The sequence below is a fragment of the Camellia sinensis genome, chromosome 10 (assembly GCF_055761805.1).
Source record: "Camellia sinensis isolate YWXY chromosome 10, ASM5576180v1, whole genome shotgun sequence".
Lineage (NCBI taxonomy): Eukaryota > Viridiplantae > Streptophyta > Magnoliopsida > Ericales > Theaceae > Camellia > Camellia sinensis.
The window spans coordinates 81,591,997-81,610,007 of record NC_138970.1 but is presented as its reverse complement, the minus strand read 5'-3'; the positions used below and the strand labels follow the sequence as shown (position 1 = coordinate 81,610,007).

Genomic DNA, 18,011 nt, shown 5'->3' with positions numbered 1-18,011 from the left:
GACCTGCACGGATGGGGCTCTGAATTCAGAGGCTTATTCGGGCAAAACGTGACCTCACGGATGGGGCTCCAAATTCGGAGGCTTTTTGTCTTGACCAATCGCGACCTGCATGAAGGCCGCTCTCAAACTGGAGTCTTATTCGGTCCGAACGTGACCTGCACGGCTGGGGCTCTGAATTCGGAGGCTTGTTGTCTTGGCCAATCGCGACATGCACAGAGGGCGTTCCGAATCTGGAGTTTTATTTGGCCCAAACGTGACCAGCACGAATGAGGCTCCAAATTTTGAGGCTTATTCGGCCCAAACGTGACTTGTGCGGATGGGGCTCCGAATTTGGAGGCTTTTTGTCTTAGCCAATCGCGACATGCCCAAAGGGTGCTCCGAATCTAGAGTCTTATTCGGCCCAAACGTGACCTATACGGATGGGGCTCCGAATTCGGAGGCTTTTTGTCTTGGCCAATCGCGACATGAACGAACGGTCCTCTGAATCCGGAGTCTTATTCGGCCCAAACGTGACCTGCACGGATGGGGCTCCGAATTCAGAGGCTTATTCGGCCCAAACGTGACCTGTACGGATGGGGCTCCGAATTCAGAGGTTTTTGTCTTGGCCAATCGCGACATGCACAAAGGGCGCTCCGAATCCGCAGTCTTATTCGGCCTAAACGTGACTTACACAGATAGGGCTCCGAATTCGGAGGCTATTTGTGTTGGGCAATCGCGACATGCATGAAGGGCGCTCCGAATCCGGAGTCTTATTCAGCCCAAACGTGATCAGCACGGATGGGGCTCCGAATTTAGAGGCTTTTTCTCATGGCCAATCGCGACATGCACGAAGGCGTTCCGAATCCAAAGTCTTATTCGGCCTAAACATTACCTGCACGGATGGGGCTCCAAATTCGGAGGCTTTTTTTCTTGGCCAATCGTGGCATGCACAAAGGGCGGTTCGAATCCAAAGTCTTATTCGGCCCAAACGTGACCTGCACGGATGGGGCTCCAAATTTGAAGGCTTTTTGTCTTGGCCAATCGCGACATGCACAAATGGCGCTCCGAATCCGGAGTCTTATGTGGCCCAAATGTGACCTGCACGAATGGGGCTCTGAATTTCGAGGCTTACTCGGTCCAAACGTGACCAGCATGGATGGGGCTCCGAATTCGAAGGCTTTTTGTCTTGGCCAATCGTGACATGGACAAAGGGCGCTTTGAATCCGAGGTCTTATTTGGCCCAAACGTGACCTGCACGGATGGGGCTCCGAATTCGGAGGCTTTTTGTCTTGGCCAATCGCGACATGTACGAAGGGCGCTCTGAATCCAGAGTCTTATTCGGCCCAAACGTGACCTGGATGGATGGGGCTCCAAATTAAAAGGCTTATTCAGCCCAAACGTGACCTGCACGGGTGGGGCTCCGAATTCGGAGACTTTTTGTCTCGGCCAATCGCGACATCCACAAAGGGCGCTCCGAATCTAGAGTCTTATTCGGCCCAAACGTGACCTATACGGATGGAGCTCTAAATTCAAAGGCTTTTTGTCTTAGCCAATCGCGATATGCACAAAGGGCACTCCGAATCCGGAGTCTTATTCGGCCCAAACATGACCTGCACAGATGGGGCTCCGAATTCGAAGGCTTTTTGTCTTGGCCAATCATGACATGCACATAGGGCGCTCCCAATTCGGAGTCTTATTCGACCCAAACATGACCTGCATGGATGGGGCTCCGAATTCGGAGGCATTTTTCCTTTGCCAATCGCGACATGCACGAAGGGTGCTCCGAATCTGGAGTCTTATTCAGCCTAAATGTGACCTGCACGGATGGGGCTCTGAATTCGGAGTCTTATTCGGGCAAAACGTAACCTGCAAGGATGGGGCTCCAAATTAGGAGGCTTTTTGTCTTGGCCAATCACGACATGCATGAAAGGCGCTCTGAATCCGGAGTCTTATTCGGTCCAAACGTGACCTGCACGGATGGGGCTCTGAATTCGGAGGCTTGTTGTCTTGGCCAATCGCGACATTTACGAAGGGCGCTCCAAATCTGGAGTTTTATTCGTCCCAAACATGACCTGCACGGATAGGGCTCCGAATTTGGAGGCTTATTCGGCCCAAACGTGAGCTGCACGGATTGGGCTCCGAATTCGGAGGCTTTTTGTCTTGGCCAATCGCGACATGCACAAAGGGCGCTCCGAATCCGAAGTCTTATTCGGCCCAAACGTGACCTGTATGGATGGGGCTCCGAATTCGGAGGCTTTTTGTCTTGGCCAATCGCGACATGCATGAAGGGCGCTCCGAATCCGGAGTCTTATTCGGCCCAAACGTGACCTGTACGGATGGGGCTCCGAATTCAGAGGCTTATTCGGCCCAAATGTGACCTATATGGATGGGGCTCCGAATTCAGAGGCTTTTTTTCTTGGCCAATCGCGACATGCACAAAGGGCACTCCGAATCTGGAGTCTTATTCGGCCTAAACGTGCCCTGCACAGATGGGGCTCCATATTCGGAGGGTTTTTGTCTTGGCCAATCGCGACATGCATGAAGTGCGCTCCGAATCCGAAGTCTTATTCGGCCCAAACGTGACCTACATGGATGGGGCTCCGAATTCGGACGCTTTTTGTCTTGGCCAATCATGACTTACACGAAAGGCGCTCCAAATCTGTAGTCTTATTCGGCCCAAACTTGACCTGCACGGTTGGGGCTCCGAATTTAGAAGCTTATTCAGCCCAAACGTGTCCTGCACGGATGGGGTTTCGAATTCGGAGGCTTTTTGTCTTGGCCAATCGCGACATGTATAAAGGGCACTCCGAATCCGTAGTCTTATTTGGCCCAAATGTGACCTGCACGGATGGGGCTCTGAATTCGGAGGGTTTTTGTCTTGGCCAATTACGACATGCATGAAGGGTGCTTAGAATCCTGAGTCTTATTCGGCCCAAACATGACCTGCACGGATGGGGCTCCGAATTCAAAGGCTTTTTATCTTGGCCAATCCCGACATGCACGAAGGGCGCTCCGAATCCGGATTGTTATTCGGCCCAAATGTGACCTGCGTGGATGGGGCTCCGAATTCAGAGGCTTTTATCGGAGGACTTGAATTGAGTTACACAATAAGAGAACAAACCTTTGCATTGCAGAAGTGAAATCTGTACATGGCGGATCATTCAGAATAAATATCATGCCCCACAGGTCAGGTCTAGTGATAGAATTTACACAAATGCAAGGAGTTCTAACGGCGTGGCAAACTCCTGCCAAACATGTCTTTGAGCCGATAAGCCCCCGTACCCGCGACTGAGTCGATTTGGTAGGGGCCGTCCTAGTTAGGACCTAACTTTCCGTCAGCCGGCTTCCTGGAAACACTTTCTTTAGCACTACAACAAAAATAGTCTTTAGAGACGAAAACTAATGACGAATTTTTTTTTTGTCACGAAATATGTATCTTTTAATGACGAAAATCATATTTCGTCTCGAAATATATCATTTTTAGAGACAAAAATAAAATTTCGTCACCAATCTAAATCATAATAAAAAAAATAGGTGACGAAATTATATTTCGTCATTATTTATATTTTTTTTGTAACCAAATATCTTCCCGCTAATATTTTCGGTGGGCGCCAAAATTAATAGACTTTTGATGACGAAAAAATTTGTCACAAATTATAAAATTATTAATGACAAATATATTTTTGTCACCAATAATTTGGTGATATTTTAATATCATTTAGTGACAAAACTATTTTTGTGGCCAATATTTTTATCTTTGGTGAAGAAATAATTTTGTCACCAAAATATAATTTAGTCACTAAATATTTTAGGGGAAATAAAAATGTTTTGTTACAATCAGTTCCTTTTCTCAATCACACACAATCATTTCTCGGTTCAAACCTATTTCACACACACACACACACACACACACACACACACACACGTTATACACAGGGCCCTCACCGCCGCTGCTCACATTGGATCAACCCACCGCCGCTCTACCATTTCCGACAGCCCTCACCGCCGACAGCCCTCACCGCCGACAGCCCTCACTACCGCCGCCGTTAGCCCCCTCCTTTCCTCACCGCCGCTGCTGTGCCGATCGGAGAACACCGTTGTTAGTCTCTCTCTCTCTCTCTCTCTCTCTCTCTATGCTTAAAGGCTGTGGGTGATTTTGGTTGTTGATTACTTTTTAATTTACTCAAAATGAAAATTTTATGAGTGTTTTGATCAATTCGATGTAAAAAGAAAATGAAATTTTGGTTGATTTTTTGTGTTAGTTTTGATTTGATCCCTTCTGGCATTAGGGTTTAGTTGGAATGTCATCAATTTTTTGCAAATTTATTTACTTTAGAGGTTATCTCTACTGATATCTGAGGCTGTGGGTGATTTTGGTTGTTAATTACAATTTAATTTACAGGAAATTGGGGTTATGATTATGGGTGCTTCGATGGATTTGACGGGACTGATCAGTGTAAAAGAAAATGAAAAATTGGTTTAATTATGTGTTAGTTTTGATTTTATCCCCCTTCTGGCATTAGGGTTTAATTGGAATGTACTCATATTTTCGTAAATTTATTTACTTGAGATTTTGTTATATTGATGGGACTTTAGTTTTGATTTAATGGTTTATCTCTTTATTTAGAGTTTGTAAGTTTTAGAATTTTATAGGATATGAATCATAAAATGAAAAGAATGTTGTTACGGATCTATAGTCCTGCCCTATATATTATAGGTTGTTTGTCGCACTCCATTTTTTGACTTAAAATGATGTTCTTTTGCCCTAGAAGTCTCATCTCGGCAGACCTTGTGGTTAACTTTGCCTTCTCTCATCATATAACTCAAATCACCTTAGTTTGCATACATTCATACATATATACATGCCCTTGGTGGTTGCACTGTAGCTTCAAAAGTTTGATACTGATAGACATATCTCATGTCCCAGCTCTATAGGACTTGAATGGAAAATTTAATACCCAGAATAGAGGGAAAACAATGCAGCTGTTATGATCTGCTGTTCTATTCCAAGAATCAAAATGTTATGTTGTCATCTGTTGAGCAAAGTAATGACAGTTTTATGTTTGCTTTTGCGCAAAATTGTATGCTGTGTATCTTTTTCCATACGATGCAATATGAATTTATGAACAAATCATACAATTTCCACAACACTTGCACAATGAACTAGATTAAAACAACATTTTGACTACTTTTTTGTTCTTTCTATCACTTTATTTGGCTATTGGCTATTGGCTATTGGCTATGTTACCATATGGATAAGGCTTAGTGAGTTTATGAAGTTTGGTTCCAGGGATATGGTGTTGTTCTTGTTAATACTGATGAAGCAGGTACCTTGTTTGTGACAAATTATCGTCTTCTTTTTCTGGTAAGTGATGCGCATTATATTTTCTATTACAAATTGTTGTCTTCTTTTTCTTTTTAATTTGTTATAAGCAGTTGTTTAACTCCAATAGTTGAATAACATTTTTCCTTACTTTTCAAGAGTGAGGGATCCAGAAATATTATTGTTGTTGGCACTATTCCGCTAGCTGCAATTGAGAAGTTCAACAAAATTGTGAGTCTGATCCCTATTTCCTTTTTAATGAACTTTTCTTCTTCTTCTTCTTCTTCTTCTTCTTCTTCTTCTCTTCGTGTTCATGATGCATGATCTTCATTCGCTTATAAAAAGAAAAAGAAAAAAACGGGATCTTTATTCTTCAAATCTGTCACTCTGTCAGAGAACCAGAGTTGGTTTTGCAGTGCTAGGAAGTTAGTATGAGAGTGTTTTGAGGAATGAAATTAGGGTTCATGAGGAGCTATTTAATTTATTTATTGAAAACATAGTTGTTAAAACCAGGCCAGGATGGTAGTCTGATTCTCTGATCGGGTAAATGGGGTCCAACAGTCTTAGCATACGATTGACTTGGATATAATATATATATATATATATATTTTATTGCTTATTTATTTATTTAAATTATAGATACATTGAGTGAGTATTAAGATTGAGGGTAATGCTGGGAAAATGGAGACCAAATTTTACGTTAGTTATTGCATTTGATAGATAATGCTGAATTAGGACTCATTTAACCAACCTTAAATAGATGAGTGGAGGCTTTGCTGAGTTGAATTATGTGTGTTTACTCTAATAAAACTTGGCAATTATGCTTTGCACCTTGTACCTGCATTTTTGTAATTGTTGGCCAACTTCAAATTCTTCTCATTGTTCAAAATTGGGCAAGCCTTAATTATTTATCTTTCTTTGAGTATAAAATGATTAAATCTTCATATTTGTTGCTTTGTTGGGAGGTAGGCTATGAAGCTTCCATCAGCACCTCGGCAGTCTGACAGGACTCCATCACGGCGACTTCTCCAGGTCATAGGTACATTATTTTACAAATTGCTCGTTTGATTTCTTTGTCTTTAGTTCACTTTTTTTGGAGGTCAAGGTTTAACACATATGATTTCAATAATGTTTGTATTTGTTGGATTGAGATTGAATAGAAATGCTAGACTGAATGATGTTTGGAAACTTTTGGAATAGAAGCGTCTATTGTATGTAGGCATATTGATTGTTGGAATGGTGAAGGTTCTGGAAGTGATTTCAGTATTGGAGGCGGTTTAAGTGACAAGAGTGGAAATCAGTTTTCCTTTTTTTTTTTTTCAAAATAAAAAAATCTGTGTTCCCCTCTCCTTGTTACTTGTAAGCAAGAATTAGTTGATGCTGTGAAGGTTTACGGTTGTGGTTGGGGTGGTTGATGGTATTAAAGGTAGTTCTGGTTGCAATGGGTGGATTTTGATGCGGTCTGGTAATGGGAAAGTGGTGGTGTTATGGTAATGATGGTTTTGGTATTTAAAGTTAATATGTAGTGGAAGGAAGTTTTGATAGTTCATAGTCTTGGCCAAGAATTGTGATTGGATTTTTAAGAACATGCTTTGGGAAATCTCATCAGCTGTAGTAGGTCCAAAATTTTGTGTACAATGGAGTAAGGGTCCTTGAACTCGGAATGATTAAACAAACTTATTTACGCCATGTGCGTAAATGTAATAACTCAAAGATAATAACTAGTTGATTATGTGATTCATATTCCTAGTTAGCTTGGCAAGCCATGTGCGTCAATTTAAAAAGACTATTAAGTTTCGCCATCGTATGCAAAATTGTATGTTATGTTGTCATCGTATGCAAAATCGTGCAACAGCCACGAAATGGCCCAGGAAACACCTCAAACACCTCGGGACAGACCAATGTGAGTTGTGAAAACTTACGGAACTAGCACGGGACTCCCGGTTTGAAAACTAAGTCAAAAAATGCACTTTTCCACACTTAAGCTTGAAAATGGGCCTTCGGGGGCCAAAATCGTGCAACAGCCACGAGACGGCCCAGGGAACACCTCAAACACCTCGGGAGGGACCAATGTGAGTTATGGAAACTAACGGAACTAGCATGGGACTCTCGGTTTGAAAAGTAAGTCCAAAAATGTACTTTTTTACACTTAAGCTTGAAAATAGGTCTTCGGGGGCCAAAATCGTGCAACAGCCACGAGACGGCCTGGGAAACACCTCAAACACCTCGGGATGAACCAATATGAGCTGTGAAAACTTACGGAACTATCACGGGACTCCCGGTTTGAAAACTAAGTCCAAAAATGCACTTTTTCACACTTAAGCTTGAAAATAGACCTTCGGGGGCCAAAATCGTGCAACAGCCACGAGACGACCCGGGAAACACCTCAAACACCTCGGTATGGACCAATGCGAGTTGTGAAAACTTACGGAACTAACACGAGACTCCCGGTTTGAAAACTAAGTCCAAAAATGCACTTTTCCACACTTAAGCTTGAAAATAGGCCTTCGAGAGCCAAAATCGTGCAAAAGCCACGAGATGGCCCGTGAAACACATCAAACACCTCGGGACGGACCAATGTGAGTTGTGAAAACTTACGGAACTAGCACGGGACTCCCAGTTTGAAAACTAAGTCCAAAAATGCACTTTTCCACACTTAAGATTGAAAATAGGCCTTCGGGGGCCAAACTCGTGCAACAGCCACGAGACGGCCCAGGGAACACCTCAAACACCTCGGGAGGGACCAATGTGAGTTATGGAAACTAACGAAACTAGCATGGGACTCTCGGTTTGAAAAGTAAGTCCAAAAATGTACTTTTTTACACTTAAGCTTGAAAATAGGCCTTCGGGGGCCAAAATCGTGCAACAGCCACGAGACGGCCTGGGAAATACCTCAAACACCTCGGGATGAACCAATGTGAGTTGTGAAAACTTACGGAACTAGCACGGGACTCCCGGTTTGAAAACTAAGTCCAAAAATGCACTTTTTCACACTTAAGCTTGAAAATAGACCTTCGGGGGCCAAAATCGTGCAACAGCCACGAGACGACCCGGGAAACACCTCGAACACCTCGGGATGGACCAATGCGAGTTGTGAAAACTTACGGAACTAACACGAGACTCCCGGTTTGAAAACTAAGTCCAAAAATGCACTTTTCCACACTTAAGCTTGAAAATAGGCCTTCGGGAGCCAAAATCGTGCAAAAGCCACGAGATGGCCCGTGAAACACCTCAAACACCTCGGGACGGACCAATGTGAGTTGTGAAAACTTACGGAACTAGCACGGGACTCCCAGTTTGAAAACTAAGTCCAAAAATGCACTTTTCCACACTTAAGTTTGAAAATAGGCCTTCGGGGGCCAAAATCGTGCAACAGCCACAAGACGGCCCAGGGAACACCTCAAACACCTCGGGAGGGACCAATGTGAGTTATGGAAACTAACGGAACTAGCACAGGACTCGCAGCTTGAAAAGTAAGTCCAAAAATGCACGTTTTTACACTTAAGCTTGAAAATAGGCCTTCGGAGGCCAAAATCGTGCAACAGCCACGAGACGGCCCGGGAAACACCTCAAACACATCGGGATAGACCAATGTAAGTTGTGAAAACTTATGGAACTAGCATGGGACTCCTGGTTTGAAAACTAAGCCCAAAAATGCACTTTTCCACACTTAAGCTTGAAAATAGGCCTTCGGGAGCCAAAATCGTGCAAAAGCCACGAGATGGCCCGTGAAACACCTCAAACACCTCGGGACGGACCAATGTGAGTTGTGAAAACTTACGGAACTAGCACGGGACTCCCAGTTTGAAAACTAAGTCCAAAAATGCACTTTTCCACACTTAAGTTTGAAAATAGGCCTTCGGGGGCCAAACTCGTGCAACAGCCACGAGACGGCCCAGGGAACACCTCAAACACCTCGGGAGGGACCAATGTGAGTTATGGAAACTAACGGAACTAGCATGGGACTCTCGGTTTGAAAAGTAAGTCCAAAAATATACTTTTTTACACTTAAGCTTGAAAATAGGCCTTCGGGGGCCAAAATCGTGCAACAGCCACGAGACGGCCTGGGAAACACCTCAAACACCTCGGGATGAACCAATGTGAGTTGTGAAAACTTACGGAACTAGCACGGGACTCCCGGTTTGAAAAGTAAGTCCAAAAATGCACTTTTTCACACTTAAGCTTGAAAATAGACCTTCGGGGGCCAAAATCGTGCAACAGCCACGAGACGACCCGGGAAACACCTCAAACACCTCGGGATGGACCAATGCGAGTTGTGAAAACTTACGGAACTAGCACGGGATTCCCGGTTTGAAAACTAAGTCCAAAAATGCACTTTTTCACACTTAAGCTTGAAAATAGACCTTCGGGGGCCAAAATCGTGCAACAGCCACGAGACGGCCCAGGGAACACCTCAAACACCTCGGGAGGGACCAATGTGAGTTATGGAAACTAACGGAACTAGCACAGGACTCGCAGCTTGAAAAGTAAGTCCAAAAATGCACGTTTTTACACTTAAGCTTGAAAATAGGCCTTCGGAGGCCAAAATCGTGCAACAGCCACGAGACAGCCCGGGAAACACCTCAAACACATCGGGATGGACCAATGTAAGTTTTGAAAACTTACGGAACTAGCATGGGACTCCTGGTTTGAAAACTAAGCCCAAAAATGCACTTTTTCACACTTGAGCTTGAGACCTTCGGGGGCCAAAATCGTGCAACAGCCACGAGACGGCCCGGGAAACACCTCAAACACCTCGGGATGGACCAATGTGAGTTGTGGAAATTTACGGAACTAGCACGGGACTCTCGGTTTGAAAACTAAGTCCAAAAATGCATGTTAAATTGTATATGTTATGGATAAGATAATAATTGTCTAACTGACATTTTTTTTTTTTTGTGTTTCATTTTTTTGCAGATTCGAGATTTGATATGGACGTGTTTGGTAATTTGGAGGGCCGATGGTAGCTCATTTTGTGTTTTTGTTCATATTACCTTACATGTATTTTGGTTGTGTTGTAAATTTTATATTTTTGTTAGTATTACGGGGCATGTTTGGTAATCCGCCCTTGATATTTTATTTTTGTTGATATTAGTAGACATGTTTTTTGTTGGATATTAGGAGATGTATTTGGTAATCTGCATACGGTTGATATTATATTTTTGTGGATATTAGTAGACGTTTTTTGTGGATATTTGGAGACATGTTTATAATCTGAATGCAGTTCATATTGTATTTTTGTGGATAGTGCTAAAATTCGATTGTGATGATTATGAAAATGAACAGATTTTTGTATTAATTTGTAATAGATATTTTATTGAACAGGTTATTGAAATGCGCAGGGAATTGTTACTGAAAAGAAAAAATTTCGGAAGAAAATAGTACCTCCATTTTCAAAATTTTTAATTTTTATTAGTGACGAAATAAAAAATGTCGCTATTAGTTTTAAAAAAACATGACGAATAATTTTGTCACTAATGATATAGTACGAAATCAAAAATTTCGTCATATTTGCTGAATATTTCGTCGCTAAATTGAAATATTTGGTGACAAAATATTTTTTGTCATTGAATAAATTTTTTTTTTGCTCATTTTAGTGACGAATTTTTTTATCACCTTAATCCATATCATTGGTGAGGAAAACTTTCGTCACTAAAATATATTTGGTGACGAAATATTTCGTCACAAAAAATAATTAAAATAAAATATTATTTAGTTTTGGTGACAAAATTGGTGCCTTAGAGGACGAAAAATTCAACATTTGGAGACGAAACATTTTGTCGCCAAAAATGAAAAATAGGTGACGAAACTGTTTTTCGTCACCAGGTACTTTTTGTGACGACGTATAGGCCACGAACGTGGTGACAAATTTTTTTCGTCACAGATCACTTTAGTGACGAAATTTTGATGTTTGGAGACAAAATCAATCTGTCACCAAAGACCTTTTTTGTTGTAGTGTAGGACCAATTCGCCTGGTACATAGCGGTGTAGCTAAATGCGTTGGTTATACGACTTAGCAAGTTGCTGCTAGTACCGTGCCATGGCGGTAAGGGCGCAGTCTCTTCGTTCTTCAATCAGAGTCAAATCCAAAAAGCCAACATCATATCGTTTTGGCCCATATCAAAAACTTTTGATTTCAAGGTTGGGAGGCCGATCTCCAAGGCGATAATTGCCTGTGTTCCAAAGCACAAAGCGAACGACGTTTCCCCGGTGGGCCGTCTAGGTGTTATGCAAAAAGTCCATAATACACTCGGCAGTTCTTCAACCCATCGGCCTTTCGCCTTCTCCAGCATCTTTTTGATACCGTCTAAAATGTTTTTATTGGAGGCTTCAGCTTGGCCATTACTCTGTGGATAAGCTGGGGTGGAGAAGTAAGGCCGAATACCATACTTGCTGCAAAGCTCCCAGTAGACTCCGCAATCAAACTTTGTGCCATTGTCTGATATAAGTGCTCTAGGAATGCCGAACCACGTTATGATATTTCTCCATACAAAACGCTTTACCCATTTCATGAAATAATCAGTCGCGACGATCAGAAATCGCTTGTTACCCGGGGCACGAGGCAGGGGTCCGACGATGTCAAGTCCCCATTGAGCGAACGGCCAAGGGCTGGTTATGGAGCTTAACTCTTCAGCAGGCAGGTGAATCAGAGGAGAGAACTTCTGGCACTGTTCGTACTTTTTCGCGTAACACTCGACATCGACTCTCATTGTCGGCCAGTAATACCCTTGTGTCACAGCTCGATAAGCCAAAGAGCACCCGCCAGAATGTGTGCCACAACTGCCTTCATGTATTTCAGTCAAAAGCTCTTCGACTTTGTCCGGATGCACGCATTCCAGGTATGGACCAGAAAGGGATTTTTTATAAAGCTTTCCTTGCGGATCCAAGTAGTATCGCAGGGCTTTGTTTCGCAGCCTGTGCGCTTCTTTCTTGTCCGCTAGGAGCTGTTCAGAAGATAGGAATGCAGCAATGGGGTCCATCCAACTTGGTCCTAACTCTATGACATTGACCTGGATTTCCTCCGAAGGGCCAATGCTCGGCTCTGGAATGAAACCTACTTCGATGGTCCGTTTAATCTCTGAGTTAATGGCGGAGGCTAGGCAAGCTAGGGCATTTGCATGTGTGTTCTGATCACATGTTATTTGATTCAATTCATGATGGTCAAATTTTGCCAACAATGAGTTAGCCATTTTCATGTAAGCCGTCATACGGTCATTTTTGACCGCGTACTCCCCCTTTAGCTAATTGATCACCAATTTTGAATCACAAAATACAAGCAAATGCTGAGCACCCAGAAGATGTGCATTCCGCAAACTGGTTAGAAAGGCTTCGTATTCGACCTCGTTATTTGATGCTTCGAAGCCGAGTTTGACGGCCTGCTCAATTATTGCGTCGTCGGGAGCCATGATTACTACTCCAGCTCCACTGCCCCGTTGATTGGATGACCCATCACAATACAGCTACCAAATGTCCCCCACATAAATTCTCTAATTCGGCTTGGGTTGAGTTTGGTCGGTCTTGAAGTCGGCAACACCCCTCGTGAATTTGGCTACAAAATCAGCAAGGACTTGCCCTTTGATTGAGGTTCTAGGCAGAAATTGAATATCGTACTGGCCGAGTTCAAGGGCCCATTTCGAAACACGCCATGATGCTTCTGCACTACGTAGTACTGATCGGAGGGGGTAATCTGTTAGTACCCCGATGCTATGCCCCTGGAAGTAATGCATCAGTTTTCTCGCCGCCATGACTAGGGCTAGGATAAGTTTTTCCAGTGGAAGGTAATGGTTTCGGCGTCAACCATTACCTTGCTCACATAATACACTGGTCGCTGCTCTCCAAGCTCTTTCTTCAACAATATGGCGCTGACAGCCCAGTCGGAGACGGCCAGATATAAAATGAGTGAGTTGCCTGCTGATGGTGTTGTCAAAAGTGGAACAGATCAGAGATAAGCCTTCAGACCATTAAAAGCGGCTTCGCACTCGGAGGTCCATTCAAAAGTTTTACCCTGCCGTAGTGTCTGAAAGAATTGTCAACAACGGTCTGTGGAACGACTGATGAACCTGTTGAGTGAGGTGGCCATCCCCATCAACTTCTGAACCTCCTTGACTGATCGAGGGGAGCCGAGTTCCAGGATTGCAGTGATTTGCCTCGGATTGGCTTCGATTCCTCGGTGGTTGACAATGTAACCTAAGAATTTGCCAGAGCCGATCCCAAACGCACATTTGGAAGCATTCAGCTTCATTCTGTATTTGCGTAGAATGCCGAATGTCTCTTCCAAATCGGCTAAATGAGTTTGCTCTTCTTTGGACTTGACTACCATATCGTCAATGTAAACTTCCATAGTGTGACCGAGTTGCTCCTTGAACATGGTAGTGACTAGTCTTTGGTAAGTTGCCCCTGCATTCTTCAACCCAAAAGGCATGACCTTATAGCAATAGGTTCCTCTTGGGATGAAGAATGCAGTTTTGTCTTGGTCCTCCAGATGCATGGCAATTTGATGGTAGCCTCTGTAGACATCAAAGAAGCTCATACGTTGGTGACGTGCCGTAGCATCTACAAGTTGGTCAATTTTGGGTAGGGGAAAGCAATCCTTGGGGCAAGCTTTGTTTAGGTCGGTGAAATCAACGCAGACACGCCAAGTCCCATTTTTTTTCTTCACAACCACAGTATTCGAGAGCCATGTAGGGTAGGTCACTTCCCTGATAGCTCCGGCGTCAAGCAACCGGTCAACCTCTTCAACAACGGTGACAGTGTGCTCTGCGGCTGACCACCAGCTTTTCTGTATAATCGGCTTACATTTGGGGTCAACATTCAAACGATGCTGAGAGACAGATGGATCTACACCCGGCATCTTATACGGCGACCAGGCAAATATGTCAAGGTTGCCGAGTAAGAAGGTAATTAGCTACTGTCTGCCAACTTCGTTCAATGAGGCACCGATCATGAAGAACCTGTCAGGATTCCCGACAATTTCAACTCGATCCAGGGTTTTCGTGGCCTTTTCGCTTGGAAGTCGTCTAACATCGTCAAGGCTCTCTCGATCCGGCACCTCAATAGAATTCACTTTCAGCTCTCTTGGTGTCTTCGCGGCAAGGAGATAACATGCTTGTGCCGATTTCTGTGAACCGCAGGTTTGTTCAACGCCTCGTTCAGTAGGGAAACGAAGCAACTGATGATAGGTGCTTGGCACGGCCTGCATGGTATGCAGCCAAGTTCGGCCCATGATGACGTTATACAGCGAGGGCAGCATGACGACCAAGAATTCCACATCCACTATTCGCGAGCCTGCTCGAACTAGTAGCATGACTTTGCCTAACGGGTACTCTGGATTGGCGTTGAAGCTGAATAATGGATAAGGAGCTGGAGAAAGATCCGATTTGGTGAAGCCGAGTTTGGTGAATGTCTTGTAATACATAACTTCTGATGTGCTCCCAGGATCAATGAGTACGCCCTCAACGGTGAATCGGTTTACGCGTAACTCAATTACCAAAGGATCGATGTGAGGATATATCACTTCGGCCAAATCTGAATCATCGAAGGCAATGCTCGCAGCTTCACGGGGCCGTTTAGCCGAGGTGAGTTGATTTTGAGGGTCAGGACGTGACTGAATCGTATCCATCGCGGATGCCGCTGGTAGGTTGTATATCATGTGGATCACGCCGAGTGGAGGCGAATCCTACCTTAAGACTATTGCTTTGGTTGAGTTGTCTTTTCGGACGTACTGTTGTAGCCGACCATCTTGTACCAATTCCTCCAAGTGATCTTTCAATGCATAACAACTCTCAGTATCATGGTCGTGGTCTTTGTGATACTCGCACCGCCTATCTCGTCGTCTCGTGTCGGAAGGTCCCACCATTTTGGGTGGCCATTCGAAGAATGGAAGATGTTGGACTTTAGGCATAACCATGCTAATCGGCTCTAACAACTCCGTATACTTCTTGTCTACGCGCCTTGTGCGCCTGCTATCTACTTGAAGTTGTTCGCTAGCTCGGTGAGAACATTAGTCGTTTGATCGTCGTGAATCCCGTCTCTTTTCTCGTTTAGCCCGATGCCATGGTTCAGGACTCCGAGGTGACACAGAGTTTACCGGCTGAACAATTTCAGGATAGGCCGTCTTGTCGGCCTTGTTTCCGACTTTAACCCGCAAGGCGTCATCTTCCACTTTGCAGTATTCCTTAACTTTCTTCATCAACGACCAGACTGTTTTGGGGGGCCTTCTAGTCAAGGAACTGTGCAGAGCACTGTCAGGATGCAAACCCATTTTAAAGGCGGTGATGGCCATGGAGTCGTTGGAAGCGTCATCAACAAGATTAAAGCACTCCCAATAGCGCACCAAATATGCTCTTAGTGTTTCTCCTGGCTAGATCTGCATTGCCCAGAAAGAGTTGGATTGTTTCGGCTGGACCTCGTTGGTGATGAATCTTACCCTGAAGGATTTTTGTAATTGATGGAAACTCTTAATCGACGCCGGATCTAACTTATAATACCATCTGACTGCCAGCGGTCCCAAACTGCTCGGAAATATTCTGCACATGAGAGCTTCGTCGTCTGCATGTAACGTCATGGCTTGCTTATAGTGACGGATATGATTCGTGGGATCCAATTTCCCGTCGTATAAGGTGAACGACGGGGCTTTAAACTTCTTGGGTAGTACTGCCTTTGTGATCCGTTGCACAAAGGGATTGTGCTAGTCCTCTTCGTCTGAACTATTTCATCTTCGCTTATGCCTTATATGTGGACTCTCTTCAGAGGAACTGGTAGTTTCGGGTCATCCCTTCTTCTTGGGCTCCGGGGATAATGAGTCAGAGTCGCTGTCAGTGTCTTGTTGTCGGGCTCGAGGTCGTCGACCACCTACCCTCAGAGGTCGTTCCGGATCTTGGCGTACAGCTTGTTTAGACTTCGCCACTTCCAAGGCCAAATCCTGACGGAGACGTTCGTTCTCAGCGATCATGTTCTCCAACCTCTGTTCGTTTTGCTTTGCTTGTTCCATGATCGCTTGCATTGTCTCATGCGCTGAAGTCGAGGGTGAGTCGAAGTTCAAGGCGCATCTTGCGGCGATAGTCTCTGGTCCTAGCATGTTTGTTGGGGTGAGATCATCTCTGGGTGTAGTTTCGTCAGCTATTATTGGAGGATCTTCCGTTGCTCCCGCCATGGATGTAGTTGAGTATTCCCATAGACGGAACCAATTGTGGGGAAGGTGGTTCAGAAATACTCTTTGGATCCAATGGGACGCTCAAGATCCTCAGCGTGTAGCCTGAAAAAGAATGAGCACTCTGGTTGGGCGTGCCGGAATTAGCACTCCGATGGATAAGTCAGTGTATACTCTCTTGGTTGTTTGTATTTTAAGTTAAGCTTGTTTTTTCTCACATCCCTTTTCTTGTTCGTCGTTCTTCTATTTATATACACTCCTGGTCTTCTAGGCAAGGCCCATTCTTGATCTGTCATGCACTTGTTCACTCGGCCCCCCCATTATGTCGTATTCCAACTTTCAATCGGCCTCCTAATCAACTTATTCGGCATCTGAAACGTCAAGGCGAGGTCGAGTGCATGCTATACAGCGATTGGGAAAATATACACTGCCTATCTGCGTCTGCTATTATTTAGCTACCACATTATTTTATTATCTTGGTCCATTTTATCCCCGATTTTAATTACCTCTTTTAATTACCTTTCCATTCCTTAATTCATTTAGTCCAAAAATGAAGATTAAGTCCACTAATAGAGAGAAACACCAAACCAAGTGTTGTTTTAGGCATGAGAGAAGTGTCATGCCGTTGGTAATGAACCCCCAAATGGATTAAACCATTAAGCACAACAACCTCAATCTCAAGCTTAAACAAACAATCGGTTTGAAACCACTCACAAAGAAATAAAAGGCCAAGAAATGAGGGAGGTTGCAAAGATGTTTACAGGTGAACACAAGTATGGAAAGTAATAAATAAATACTATCAACTCAAATAGGTTGGTGGTTAAGGCCTAAACCACCAAGCCTATGAGGACCATTACACTACAAATACACTATACAAAGCATGAATAAAGCTAACTCATAAAAACAGTCCTAAAATAGTCCAAAAACGTGTTGGAATTAAGATAAAAATAACTGCAACAACTAGCTAAAATATTGAGGAATTAAAACTAGCATACAAGCACAAGGAGGGGAGGCTAACCCCTCTACTTTTGGGACTTCAAAACATGATTTTTTTTTTTTCCTCTGAAAAACATCTAAAAATCAATGGTAAAAAGCTCAAACAAAGTTGAGGAGAAAGTGGGAAACAAAGTTGAGAAGAAGGTGGGAAACACAAGGGCAAAGGCCTTAGAAACAAGGTTCAAAGAAGGGTTGCCAATCCCTCTACCTTTAATGGCCTTAAACCACAAGTTTCAGCCCAAAAATACAGGCAATAAACATGTAATAAACAGCTCAAAAACAACATGAAAATATGAGAAAGAGTTAGCACAAAAGAACTAGAATGTATACCTCTTGAAGATGAATGATTCCTTGGATTTCTAAACCACTATTCCACACTCTCAAGTGCCTCAAGAGCTCAAATTTAAGCTCAAATCACCTCATCAAGAAACTCTCTAGGTTTGGTTTAGAGTGTTTAGGCAAAGGCTATGCAAGTTGCAAGAGAGAGAGAGAGGAATTTTACAAAATTTGCTATCCAAAAAAATTTTCTCACTCCTAAATTTTTCTAACCTTGCAAACCAAAGA

At 43.6% G+C, this 18,011-nt stretch overlaps 1 long non-coding RNA gene across 1 annotated transcript; it reads left to right on the top strand.

Moving 5' to 3' along the window:
- Positions 1-5,200: 5,200 nt before the first annotated feature.
- Positions 5,201-10,495, top strand: LOC145801670 (uncharacterized). Its single transcript, XR_014343312.1, has 4 exons — positions 5,201-5,344; positions 5,462-5,533; positions 6,272-6,341; positions 10,220-10,495. It is a non-coding gene; the product is annotated as an uncharacterized LOC145801670 (long non-coding RNA).
- Positions 10,496-18,011: the final 7,516 nt, after the last annotated feature.